The sequence below is a fragment of the Toxorhynchites rutilus genome, unplaced genomic scaffold, assembly GCF_029784135.1.
Source record: "Toxorhynchites rutilus septentrionalis strain SRP unplaced genomic scaffold, ASM2978413v1 HiC_scaffold_10, whole genome shotgun sequence".
In the NCBI taxonomy this organism is placed as follows: Eukaryota; Metazoa; Arthropoda; class Insecta; order Diptera; family Culicidae; genus Toxorhynchites; species Toxorhynchites rutilus.
The window spans coordinates 297,543-312,278 of record NW_026599652.1 but is presented as its reverse complement, the minus strand read 5'-3'; the positions used below and the strand labels follow the sequence as shown (position 1 = coordinate 312,278).

General features: G+C 39.4%; 1 protein-coding gene across 1 annotated transcript in view; it reads left to right on the top strand.

Annotated features, from left to right (window-relative positions):
* LOC129781445 (uncharacterized) overlaps window positions 1-14,736 on the top strand; it is a 324,032-nt gene that overhangs the window by 24,507 nt on the left and 284,789 nt on the right. The window contains exon 4 of the mRNA XM_055789175.1: window positions 10,510-10,665. The gene's annotated coding sequence lies outside the window, so the exon portion shown is untranslated. The remainder of the gene's footprint in view (window positions 1-10,509; window positions 10,666-14,736) is intronic.

Sequence of the window (14,736 nt, the reverse complement as noted above, 5' to 3'; positions counted from 1 at the left end):
CTATCTATATCAACTCGGCTGTTTCCGCAACAATAACACCGATCGGTTGGAAAAAGCTCGCAGAATTGTCGTTCAGCAGATCAACAATGCTTACGGAGTGAGACCAAATATCATTCCTCGGGCACGAATGGTTCCTCCCAGGCCGGTTGCTGCGGATGTGGCAGTTAATTATCTTTAAGCGGCACAAAACCCGGTTCCAGCACCTTCAGCTGAGTAACCTCCTGTGGCCGCTTACCTCTTTAAAAATCAATGAGAAAAATTATAAATTGAAATCTATATAATTTTACAAGGTTTTACCTTTAATTCGAATGTAGACGAATGCACAATAAATAATTTGCTGCAGAAACTATAACTTTTAAAACCATTTGCCGTTTTGACGTGGGACTACGTATAACCGGAATATATGGAGGGTAAAATGAAAACCTAAACACAGAACATGCAGGAAAAAATGAAAGATTTCGAATGCTTATAGCTCGAACATTTCTTACTGAATAGGAGAGATGTTTGCATCACTTGATAGGGAATATTTCTACGCATCTATCGCAACAAACAAAATGTTGTTTTTCATTAGATAAACAATTGAATAACTGTAAAATATTAGGCGTTATCTAAACGCCCTAACTGCATCGTTCTGATTGGCCCGATTTACGGTTTCCCTAACACAGCCATCAAAACCAAGCAGCCTTGGGGAAATCGGCATTGCAAATACATGAAAGTAGGGGGACTTTTGTTCTCATCGAAAAATGTTCCCTAACACAGACTTTAAAACCAAGCATGAAGTGTAGATATTGAAAAGAATTGGTCCCAAGATGGATCCTTGAGGAACACCTGCATTCACAATGAATTTCTCTGATGAAATATTGTTTATAGAAACATTGAACGCTCTATCAGAAAGATAATTTTTTATAATTTTTATCAAGTATGTAGGAAAACCAAAGTTCTGAAGCTTGTAAATGAGACCATTATGCCAAACATTATCAAATGCTTTTTCAACATCAAGAAGTGCCATGGCAGATGATTTTGAAACTGACTTGTTTCGTCTGATTATATTGTATACTCTACGAAGCTGGTGAATTGTAGAGTGACCTTTTCGGAATCCAAACTGCTCATCCAAAAATATATTGTGCTAATCTGCAAAAGCAAGAATGCGCGTTAATATAATTTTTTCGAATACTTTCGAAAATGCTGGGAGAAGGCTAATTGGTCGATAGCTCTTTGAAGAAGAAGGATCTTTTCCGGGTTTTAGTATCGGGATCACTTTTGCCAACTTCCAACTCGAGGGGAAGTAGCCAAGTGATAGACATCTGTTGAAGACAGAAGTCATAATTTCATATAAGTTGTTACTAAGATGTTTCAACTCAATGTTAAATATACTGTCGAAGCCGGGGGCCTTCATATTCTTCAACGAGCGTATAACCGAGATAACCTCTGCAGTCGAGATGATTTCACTCTCTTGAGGTACAGAATGGATATTGTCAATAGCCCTTACAGTATCATTCGCCGAAGCTTCAAATGGACTTGTAATGTTCTGGCCAAGATTGTGTGAACTAGCGAAATGGTTGCCAATTGCATTAGCCTTTTCGGCAGGTGTTATCGATCGTTCTGAATTGTCAGGTTGAAGAAGAGGAGGAATAGGATTAGACTTGGTATTGAGAATTTTAGCGAGCCTCCAAAAAGGCTTGGAGTTATTCGGAAGTTTACTAATATCTTTTGCGAATTTTTTGTTACGGAGATCAATCATTCTGGCCTGGATAACCTTGGTTAACTGATTATACTGTCGTTTCCTCTCTCGAATACCAGTACGTTGGTACTGCCTTCGATAGAGGTTCCGAAGCCTAATCAAATGTTTAGTAATGGAATCAATTTGAACAGAGTCACTCACCTGAATCGTTTCTGGGATGTGGTTTTGGCGAGCCTGAATAACTGCAGTTTGAATAGAGCAGACCTGTTGCTTCGATATCTTCGGGAGATTCAAGAGGCTGATTGAGATCAATGTTGTTGTCAATAAGCTGCTGGAATTCCACCCAATTCGCACGATGATGGTCCCGTCTACATTGTGGCCTCCTGACTACGACATTCACTCCCAATTCAACCATCACTGGGAAGTGATCCGAACTCAACTCGTTAAGGGCAATAGGATCACCGATGTGGCGATCCATGTTGGTAATGAAGAAATCAATTATGGAATGTACTCCAGAACGAGAAATGCGAGTGGGGGTCGCTGGACTAAGAATCCTGTAGCGCCCACACTGTAGATCATCATTTAGAGTCACTCCATATTGATTCCTCCTTTGGTTTCCCCAGGACTGATGTCGAGCATTAATGTCCCCGCCGATGACGTATTTCGACTGCCTTCGTGTTAGCTTGATGATATCGTTTTTAAGAAGCAACGCTGAGCCATCTCTGATTGACGTCTGTTTGGGATAGTAGACCGCAATCACGATAATAGACCCAATCGATGTTGTGATTTCCGCCCCAATAGCTTCGATGATGTTGAGTTTCAGACACGGCAAAAGTCGATATCTGATGTTATTTCTGATGGCTAAGGCAACACCTCCTCCACCAGAACCAGCACGATCCATTCTCAATAGACGATAATTCGGGACTCGAATATTAATATTCGGTTTAAGATGCGTCTCAGTAACGATAGCTACGTTGATGCTGTTTGTCACCAGGAAGTCAGTGAACTCGATAAGCTTACTCTTAAGAGAGCAGGCATTCCAATTAATTAGCCTTAGAGATGACCGATCCATGGTTATAATAAAAATGTAGCATAACTTGTACTTGTTCCTGTTGGTTGCGACAACTTCTAGTCTGTCGATCTAGTTCAAGAACAGGGTTGCAAGTTCTTGCATGCTATAAAGCTCCTCAGTAGAAGAGGAATGAGGTGAAGGTTTTGGTGTAGGTGATAAACCAATAGCTGCAACCTTACTATAGCTCGGTTGCTCCTTTTTTGGCTTTTCGCTAGAAGAGGCCGTTTGGGGGCGACCTGTAGGAAGTGGAAGAGGAGGAAGAACAGGAATCGTGCGAGAAACCATTGGAGGGAACTCTTTGTCAGTAAATTCTGGAACCTTCTTCCTATTCTGTGTTTTATCAGTAGCTTGCTTCCAGATACGTTTAAAATCCGCACGTTTTGTGCAGCTACGGCTGGTGGCTTGGTGACTTTCGCCACAGTTAACGCATTTGCGAGGTTCTTTTTCTGGAAGGCTGCAAGTGCTTGTTAGGTGGTCAGCAGCACACTTGCCACAACGAGTTTTCATGTGACAGTTTCTTGTTCCGTGTCCGAAACCAAGGCAATTTGAACATTGCGTTACATCCCGATGTTGAGGTTTGTATCGGTCCCATTGTACCGAGATGTTGAAGATCTCACTGATTTCTCTTATGCGAGTTATGTTGGCTGATCCTTTCTTGAAGTGGATCAGGTACAAAACATTGGAATACCCATTGTCTGGCGTTTTATGCCTAGTCATCCGATATACAGCTAACAGCTGAATATTGTATGATTGTTCCAGATCTTTTTTAATATCCTCCAACTCAATAGCAGGAAGACCTCGCAACACCACCTTAAATGGTTTTTCAGACGGCGTATCGTGAGTGTAAAACTCATGATTTTTTGATTTCAGGTATGATCCAATTATTTTATATTGCTCCAGGTTGGGACTAGTGATTTTAATCCCGATGCTGCATATTTTAAAAACTGGCTGCAATTTCAGCGCCAGCAGTTCAGACCTCAAAGTTCCTATATCTCTCGATGTTGTAAAATAAGGTGGTACTTTCACCTTTTTCTCTACATTTACTTTCTCGGTAGTTGGTTCCTCCTCGGTATGGCCATCCAATAAAGCATAGCGGTTTCTTTCTAATATTGGCTCCTTGCCGGTGTCCGATCGATGTCGTTTGTTGGTGCCATGTGGTATGCCTGGGTCGGTTGACCGGGTTTTCCCCATTGTTGTAGTCCTCAAGGGCAGACAGGTAGTTGATGAATCGCAGGTAGACAATCTGAAAAGAGAAATAAATAGCTTTTTAAAAATCAGGTAATGAATGGAGCTCCAAACACGTCCGTCTCTGTCGACGGTCGGAGTGGAATGATAAAAGTTTGCCTCAGCGAGATCCACTGTTTATACTCTAGGCAAGTGTTCCCCTTCAATCTTCTTCTTTTCCTCTGTTCGCGGAGACTTTAAATCCTACGATTTCCCCTTCAATGCTCGTTATTGACAGCTCTGTTCTGGAAAGCACGCAAATGGACAGAACAAATGTAAGGAAAAATGAAAACGCTTAAAGTTTTCATGAATTTTAACCATTTACAAACCAGGAGATTCCAATGTATAGCATATTAAACAAATCTTAGGGAATTTCCGATTCGTTTAGTATGTAAATCGCCAAAATCTGTTCGCGGCAAAAATAGTTATTAACATTAACTTTATTTCATAAAAACGTGACCTGTTTTCTGATTTGGCACCCTTAATGAAAGACGTAGTTCTACGTCAAAACGGCATGTAACGCTTTAGATAATTAATTTTTAAATGCTGATAAAAAATATCAGCCAAATCGGTCGAGTAGATCCTGATATATTGATACCACCAATTGAAAAACATGGTTTTGAGAAAAACGCGTTTGAAAATTCGTACAGCAATACTCTGTAACTCCTTCTATTCTCCTTCCTCCTTCTATAAGACCAGGTGATGACCTTGCAGCTTTATGTCATTGTAAACAAACAATGCTTCAATTTATATTCTACTGTGTAGATATTGGTGACTAGTGATCCCCGATACAGAAATCAATTATTAATCGAACGAATACGGTGCAACTATCGCAATAAACGAAGCCTGAGACGAGACATGACAATAGGGGGCCGATTCCGGACCACCACTTCTGTCAAACTCGGACCACTTGCAACTCGCCTTCTGATTGGCTAATGAGTAAAATAATTAACAAAGATAAATATGTTGCCAAATAATTTTTTCGAATACTTTCGAAAATGCTGGGAGAAGGCTAATTGGTCGATAGCTCTTTGAAGAAGAAGGATCTTTTCCGGGTTTTAGTATCGGGATCACTTTTGCCAACTTCCAACTCGAGGGGAAGTAGCCAAGTGATAGACATCTGTTGAAGACAGAAGTCATAATTTCATATAAGTTGTTACTAAGATGTTTCAACTCAATGTTAAATATACTGTCGAAGCCGGGGGCCTTCATATTCTTCAACGAGCGTATAACCGAGATAACCTCTGCAGTCGAGATGATTTCACTCTCTTGAGGTACAGAATGGATATTGTCAATAGCCCTTACAGTATCATTCGCCGAAGCTTCAAATGGACTTGTAATGTTCTGGCCAAGATTGTGTGAACTAGCGAAATGGTTGCCAATTGCATTAGCCTTTTCGGCAGGTGTTATCGATCGTTCTGAATTGTCAGGTTGAAGAAGAGGAGGAATAGGATTAGACTTGGTCTTGAGAATTTTAGCGAGCCTCCAAAAAGGCTTGGAGTTATTCGGAAGTTTACTAATATCTTTTGCGAATTTTTTGTTACGGAGATCAATCATTCTGGCCTGGATAACCTTGGTTAACTGATTATACTGTCGTTTCCTCTCTCGAATACCAGTACGTTGGTACTGCCTTCGATAGAGGTTCCGAAGCCTAATCAAATGTTTAGTAATGGAATCAATTTGAACAGTCACTCACCTGAATCGTTTCTGGGATGTGGTTTTGGCGAGCCTGAATAACTGCAGTTTGAATAGAGCTGACTGTTGCTTCGATATCTTCGGGAGATTCAAGAGGCTGATTGAGATCAATGTTGTTGTCAATAAGCTGCTGGAATTCCACCCAATTCGCACGATGATGGTCCCGTCTACATTGTGGCCTCCTGACTACGACATTCACTCCCAATTCAACCATCACTTGTAAGTGATCCGAACTCAACTCGTTAAGGGCAATAGGATCACCGATGTGGCGATCCATGTTGGTAATGAAGAAATCAATTATGGAATGTACTCCAGAACGAGAAATGCGAGTGGGGGTCGCTGGACTAAGAATCCTGTAGCGCCCACACTGTAGATCATCATTTAGAGTCACTCCATATTGATTCCTCCTTTGGTTTCCCCAGGACTGATGTCGAGCACTAATGTCCCCGCCGATGACGTATTTCGACTGCCTTCGTGTTAGCTTGATGATATCGTTTTTAAGAAGCAACGCTGAGCCATCTCTGATTGACGTCTGTTTGGGATAGTAGACCGCAATCACGATAATAGACCCAATCGATGTTGTGATTTCCGCCCCAATAGCTTCGATGATGTTGAGTTTCAGACACGGCAAAAGTCGATATCTGATGTTATTTCTGATGGCTAAGGCAACACCTCCTCCACCAGAACCAGCACGATCCATTCTCAATAGACGATAATTCGGGACTCGAATATTAATATTCGGTTTAAGATGCGTCTCAGTAACGATAGCTACGTCGATGCTGTTTGTCACCAGGAAGTCAGTGAACTCGATAAGCTTACTCTTAAGAGAGCAGGCATTCCAATTAATTAGCCTTAGAGATGACCGATCCATGGTTATAATAAAAATGTAGCATAACTTGTACTTGTTCCTGTTGGTTGCGACAACTTCTAGTCTGTCGATCTAGTTCAAGAACAGGGTTGCAAGTTCTTGCATGCTATAAAGCTCCTCAGTAGAAGAGGAATAGCTGCAACCTTACTATAGCTCGGTTGCTCCTTTTTTGGCTTTTCGCTAGAAGAGGCCGTTTGGGGGCGACCTGTAGGAAGTGGAAGAGGAGGAAGAACAGGAATCGTGCGAGAAACCATTGGAGGGAACTCTTTGTCAGTAAATTCTGGAACCTTCTTCCTATTCTGTGTTTTATCAGTAGCTTGCTTCCAGATACGTTTAAAATCCGCACGTTTTGTGCAGCTACGGCTGGTGGCTTGGTGACTTTCGCCACAGTTAACGCATTTGCGAGGTTCTTTTTCTGGAAGGCTGCAAGTGCTTGTTAGGTGGTCAGCAGCACACTTGCCACAACGAGTTTTCATGTGACAGTTTCTTGTTCCGTGTCCGAAACCAAGGCAATTTGAACATTGCGTTACATCCCGATGTTGAGGTTTGTATCGGTCCCATTGTACCGAGATGTTGAAGATCTCACTGATTTCTCTTATGCGAGTTATGTTGGCTGATCCTTTCTTGAAGTGGATCAGGTACAAAACATTGGAATACCCATTGTCTGGCGTTTTATGCCTAGTCATCCAATATACAGCTAACGGCTGAATATTGTATGATTGTTCCAGATCTTTTTTAATATCCTCCAACTCAATAGCAGGAAGACCTCGCAACACCACCTTAAATGGTTTTTCAGACGGCGGTGAGTGTAAAACTCATGATTTTTTGATTTCAGGTATGATCCAATTATTTTATATTGCTCCAGGTTGGGACTAGTGATTTTAATCCCGATGCTGCATATTTTAAAAACTGGCTGCAATTTCAGCGCCAGCAGTTCAGACCTCAAAGTTCCTATATCTCTCGATGTTGTAAAATAAGGTGGTACTTTCACCTTTTTCTCTACATTTACTTTCTCGGTAGTTGGTTCCTCCTCGGTATGGCCATCCAATAAAGCATAGCGGTTTCTTTCTAATATTGGCTCCTTGCCGGTGTCCGATCGATGTCGTTTGTTGGTGCCATGTGGTATGCCTGGGTCGGTTGACCGGGTTTTCCCCATTGTTGTAGTCCTCAAGGGCAGACAGGTAGTTGATGAATCGCAGGTAGACAATCTGAAAAGAGAAATAAATAGCTTTTTAAAAATCAGGTAATGAATGGAGCTCCAAACACGTCCATCTCTGTCGACGGTCGGAGTGGAATGATAAAAGTTTGCCTCAGCGAGATCCACTGTTTATACTCTAGGCAAGTGTTCCCCTTCAATCTTTTTCTTTTCCTCTGTTCGCGGAGACTTTAAATCCTACGATTTCCCCTTCAATGCTCGTTATTGACAGCTCTGTTCTGGAAAGCACGCAAATGGACAGAACAAATGTAAGGAAAAATGAAAACGCTTAAAGTTTTCATGAATTTTAACCATTTACAAACTAGGAGATTCCAATGTATAGCATATTAAACAAATCTTAGGGAATTTCCGATTCGTTTAGTATGTAAATCGCCAAAATCTGTTCGCGGCAAAAATAGTTATTAACATTAACTTTATTTCATAAAAACGTGACCTGTTTTCTGATTTGGCACCCTTAATGAAAGACGTAGTTCTACGTCAAAACGGCATGTAACGCTTTAGATAATTAATTTTTAAATGCTGATAAAAAATATCAGCCAAATCGGTCGAGTAGATCCTGATATATTGATACCACCAATTGAAAAACATGGTTTTGAGAAAAACGCGTTTGAAAATTCGTACAGCAATACTCTGTAACTCCTTCTATTCTCCTTCCTCCTTCTATAAGACCAGGTGATGACCTTGCAGCTTTATGTCATTGTAAACAAACAATGCTTCAATTTATATTCTACTGTGTAGATATTGGTGACTAGTGATCCCCGATACAGAAATCAATTATTAATCGAACGAATACGGTGCAACTATCGCAATAAACGAAGCCTGAGACGAGACATGACAATAGGGGGCCGATTCCGGACCACCACTTCTGTCAAACTCGGACCACTTGCAACTCGCCTTCTGATTGGCTAATGAGTAAAATAATTAACAAAGATAAATATGTTGCCAAATATATTCAAAATTGAATAATTGTTGCATTCACATTTCAATTTAGCGATAATTTCTATAATGGATTTTTTTGTATATTTTCGTTTCTATTACGTCCGGTGTTCCCGAAGAGAAGGAAACATTGCATCGGAATTTCCACCCTACATCTTTTCGGGATTATTTTGCCATCTAGCATAGCATAATAGCAGCGACCTAACAGAGAAGAGCATTCAATTATTTTCCAACCGTAAAGCAGTTAGCAATATAATTATAATCTAATAACAAATAACAACCAACGCAGCAGAAAAGTATTTAAAATCATATTGGAACTTGAATAAACCATACATACCTACAGAAAAAAAAACCTGAATAAACGCTATGTTATTATTTGGGAATGTATGATTTTATCAATATTTCAGTACTGTTAGTATTTGAACGATATCAAAGTTAAATTATAAGGCCTTATTTCCGTATACACTCCACGGTAAAAACGAATTGAAGTTTATCCGCGATGACAGAGATACGGTATCGATATCTGGAAACGAAATAAGCTTTTAACAAGTCTTACTACTCGGCCCGAAGGCACTTTTAAATTGTTAAAACCTGAATGAAAATTTTTACTTGGCGTTATTTATTTACTTGAAGAACGTCTTTCTTACCCTAACTTGACCTGTTTTCTATACACTTTGCGATATTCTCACTAAAACTACTCATTATAATATAAAATTATCTTCAGATACAATTTTTGTACGAGATTATTTTACCAAATGAAGAAAGCAAAGTTTTCCATTCACAATCAACACTAATATGATACGGAGAAGTTAATTTTCATTCATAATTTCTATTTGAAGAGTGTTCATTCTACCTGAAAACCCATCATTTTCTCTAACTCGTAAAACGAAATTTCATGGCGTGTCGTCCATTCCGTTTTCATCTTGAAGTGTAAACGGTAAGGCCCGTAATCTCTTGATAAATAAAATGAACTTTGAATTTAATTCATATATGTCAACATATCATACACCTACTATCAAATCTACGTTTTCTAGTTTTCTTTATCTCTTCACATTTTATTTTTTGGATACCAAAATAACAGGAAAATACTTATTGTTTAAAATATGTGATATTCGGTCGGAAGATTAATACAAAAAAAATTATGCAACTCAGAAAATACATGATACGAAGAACACATGTTTTTCATGGGAAAATAATCTTCCGAAATTTTATAACATTTGGCAACCTTCACATCTCGCTTCCCTGTTATCTAGCACTTGGTCGAAGAAAATGCAGAAAGAAGAGTAAGAAGCCAGTTGTCACGTCTTGTCTTAGGTGATTACATCGTGTTGGCTCAACCGATCCGCTTCCGTTGCTATCTTCAAAATTTTTGTGTGCAGTCAGCCGATTGCAAAATTCCAGCCGTAAATTGCACTCAACCGAGGGCTGTGTGTTTTTGAAGTTATCCTTTGGCTTGTGTAGAGAAAAAGACTATACCTAAAAGTGTGTTTTTGTTTCCCGAGAATTCGCGTGAAGAAAAAATTGTGTCCGATCGGAAGTTCCCGTGTGTCCTTAGATTGACGACGCAGTTTGTGTGAGCATAACTCTGCAACGTGTCCGAAAAAGTTGTAGAAGTAAAACAAAACGTGTATGATTCTGTACGAAACCGACGGTGTGTAAACTAAATGTATGAGTACAAACAAACTGAAGTGTTTTGTCCAATCAATTTGCATTGTAATAGGTTATTGATAACAACTGTGATTAAATTATCTTAACTTTTTTTAATTAAATGAAGTAATTTTCCGGCTATACTTTTTTACCCTCATGTATATTTTCAGGTGATTGCATCCAGAAATCTTTAGACGATATCGCACAAAATTCAGCCATTCGAAATGACGTTCCTTCACAACAAACAGGCTCAAAACAAAAGAATTCTGATACTGGAAATACGTTGTCTAGCAATGAAAGCATGTCTGTTGTCGATGAATTGAAAGGTATGTACAATAGAACAATCATTTTTTTTATTCTTCTAATTTGTTGATTCGTATGTTGTAATTTAAAAACCAAAGATTGTTTAAAGCACTGGTTGGAAAACTTATGAAGCGATCGCCGTTGACGTATTCTATGACCAAAACCGCGTTCTCTCTCGACCTCTCCGTCATTGGTTCCGATCTAAAATTGATTGGATAACAACTCGACAAATATTTGGATTTTTGAAATATTTTGAGCGTATCAGTGGTGCAATGAGTTTGTTCTCTATGATCGGAAAAATTACCGACTGGACCATTTTTGGATCCAAATGCTATTGGATTACATCACGGGAACACCAAGCCAAACTGATGCTATTGGATTACATCACGGGAACACCAAGCCAAACTGATGCTATTGGATTACATCACGGGAACACCAAGCCGAATGCGTAGATGGGTGCGAATATTACTTCGCTCGGACGCATTCATACGCAAACAATTTTTCATGACTGTTCCATGCGAAAGCAGAACAGAAACCGATGCGAGTGAAAGTACTCACGCCTTGCGTATGTCTGCTTTTCGCGTTGACGGTGGAATGGTGTCATCTGGATACGACATTAGTTTGTATGAGACCAGCTATTCTCTATCAGTCGCCCTTAAAGCAGTTTTAAATTGCTAAAATTTGTATGAAATTTTTTTCTTGGTGTTATTTACCTATTAGACGTACGTCGTTATGACCCTAATTTAAACGATTTTCAGATTTTTCAGATATTCTCACCAGAACATAACATTATAATATAAAATTATCTAGAGACACAATTTTTGCATGATATTTTTTCACTACTTGCAAGCAAAAGTGATTTTCATTTACATAGAGTACTAATTTTTTTTTGGGAAAATTAATTCTCATTCATAATTTTGATTTTAAAAGTGTGTTCATTTCTCCTGCAACCCCATATTGTCATGCCTACTCCTCCATTCCGTAATACGAAGCTCAATGCCCAAACACTCATGCAAGCGAGCAAAACAAATCACGGTTTCTTCATGTGCCTATATTTTGTGACCGTGTTCGGGAACACATTGCGATCACCAATCATCATCAATGAGCAAGATTGTTATGATTTCAATAGCTTGCTTTCAAAGCAATTTTTAAGCTTTTGAACCGATAAGTGACAATCATATAATTCGTTGACATTTTATCTCTTGGATGAAGTGATTATTATACCACTCCATCCAGCCGGTAAAGAGGTATTAACATTCAAAACCTTGCAGTCCAGCGTCACTCTCTCGTTTTAGAAACTTTGAACTAACACCCCGGTACAGAAATGAAAGACGTAGTCAAAACCAACATCTTCTATACAATTTTGGACTCTTTTGAGTTGTGTTGGAAAAGTTCTAGAAAGGATAGTAAATCGACGCCTAAAGACCTTTTTAGAGTCTAATAAGCTGCTCGATCCAAGACAGTTCGCTTTTCGTGCGGGAAAATGCACAGAAGATCACCTCGAAGATCTACAGGCTATTGTACATGACGTTATTGAGAAAGATCACCACGCAGATGTGGCATCACTTTATCTAAGTAAAGCATTTGATCAGCATGGAGATATCCAGTATTGAAGAGTCTCTTCGACTGGGTGATCCGTGGAAGACTAGGTTTCTATGTGAAAAGTTTCCTAGAAAATAGAACTCAGAGTCATAGTCAACAACAAAAAATCTTCATTGAAAATCCAAGAAAGGGGAATTCCCCAAGGCTCGGTTGTATCGCCAACCCTCTTCATAATTATTATGCAGTCCCTTTTTGCAAAAAATCCGGAAAATGTAAAAATTCTTGTCTATGCGACATTGTGCTACTACTAGCGACATTGTGCTAGTTTCAGTTAGCGTCACTGCATCAGCAACAAGAAAAACAGGAAGTGGGTTATATCTATGGTATAACCGCAAGGGTGACGTAGGACTATCGTTGATTTAGAGATCATTTGTTTGAATTTGAATCTGAATTCATTCTGAATGAATGAATATTTGGGGGACTTCGAAAACGAGAGTGTTACGTTGGATGCACAAGGTTTTATGCATCCAATATTGGATACGGAAATATTCTACTGATAGGGAAGAATAATCTTCAGAAGCTATTCTGTTAATTGCGATTGATTGAAAAATCACAAAACCAAATGTACTTGGTCACAGTGTTACATGGATAGAAAACATTAAAATAAACTCTTTCACATGAATGTAATTTTAAATTCCCAGAGGAACTGGCAGATTATTTTCAGTAACGATTAGATATTACCACATTTTCCTCGATACTGGAAGCCCACCAGTGGTTTATGCTAACTCGATAACCATCTGTTAATAGCACTTGATTGAAACATATTTGGTCACAGTGTTACATAGATAGAAAACATTCAAATAAATTCTTTCACATGAATGTATTTTTAAATTCCCAGAGGAACTGGCAGATTATTTTCCGGATCTTTCTCGATGCTGAATGGCATCCAAACGGTAAGAATTCCGTGCGTGTATATGTGTGTGTAGCGGTTGCTTCGATGGTCACCTTCTCTTCTCCTGAAGGATCGGCTTCTCTGTGCTCCCTCACAGGTTCAAACAAACTGCCTGCGTTTCAGGGCAGATCTCGATCCTTCGCCGTCCAGCACCCTCAGCAACGATGTTGTCTTGTCGATGTCCTCACGAAAAATGAATGCGTCTCACCACCAGAATATCGCTTAAGTATGCTTTTTGTGCGTGATTGAATCGAGAGAAGGCATGGTTTACGATGGCAATTTGGAAGGCAAACTAGAGGGGAATGAACTCTCTGAGCTCGGAACTTTCGGCGACTGAGCAATAATCGATTGCGGGCGCATACAATATTGGATACGGAAATATTCTACTGATGGGGAAGAATAATCTTCAGAAGCTATTCTGTTAATTGCGATTGATTGAAAAATCACAAAACCAAATGTATTTGGTCACAGTGTTACATGGATAGAAAACATTCTAATAAACTCTTTCACATGAATGTATTTTTAAATTCCCAGAGGAATTGGCAGATTATTTTCAGTAACGATTAGATATTTCCACATTTTCCTCGATACTGGAAGCCCACCAGTGGTTAATGCTAACTCGATAACCATCTGTTAATAGCACTTGATTGAAACATATTTGGTCACAGTGTTACATGGATAGAAAACATTCAAATAAACTCTTTCGCATGAATGTATTTTTAAATTCCCAGAGGAACTGGCAGATTATTTTCCGGATCTTTCTCGATGCTGAATGGCATCCAAACGGAAAGAATTCCGTGCGTGTATGTGTGTGTGTTTGTAGCGGCTGCTTCGAGATCTTCCCGGGGAACAGTTTGTGGCATCACTCTCCTCCTGATGGATTCCCTTCTGGCCTAAGGTGCACAAACAGGCTCTTAGAGACACCGTTCATTCGCGCTTTCATGATAAACGAAGAGCTTCACCACAACAGCGACAACATGCTCCAATCGCTGTTCAATTAGAACTAAGTGGATTTCCGAGCGGCGCTCGCTTATATACCGATTGGTGATTTCAATAGCCTGTTTTGAAAGCAATTTTAAGACTATTGAAACAAGTTTTTGGATCAGAAAGTAACAAGTATAGAACGCGTAGACATTTTATCTATCGAATGAAGTGTTTATCATACCATTTCGTTCAGTTGTTTAGGAGCTATTAACGCTCAAAATCTCGGTCTCCGGCGTAACGCTTTCGTTTTCGAAACTTTGATTTTACACCCCGGTATAGAAATGTAAGACGTAGTCCTACGTCAAAAGACTTCAGAAAGCGATTGATTCTGTTCAAAACGGGGCTGGTTTCGATATATCCCCGAAAAATCAAAACTTCTGCATATATGTAATCCCAAAGCTCACTTCAAAGTTTCCAACCCTAAAATTTTCGAAACCCAAATTCCCTCAGTCAAAACTCTCAAAATACTTGGAGTAACTTTTGATAAGAGACTGATTTTTAAACCACATGCTCAGATGGTCAAAAAAGATGCCCGCAATAGATTGAATCTATTGAAGGCGATTTCTGGCAATCTAGCTTTGGGACATAGGAAATCTCTTTTACGGATAATAAATGC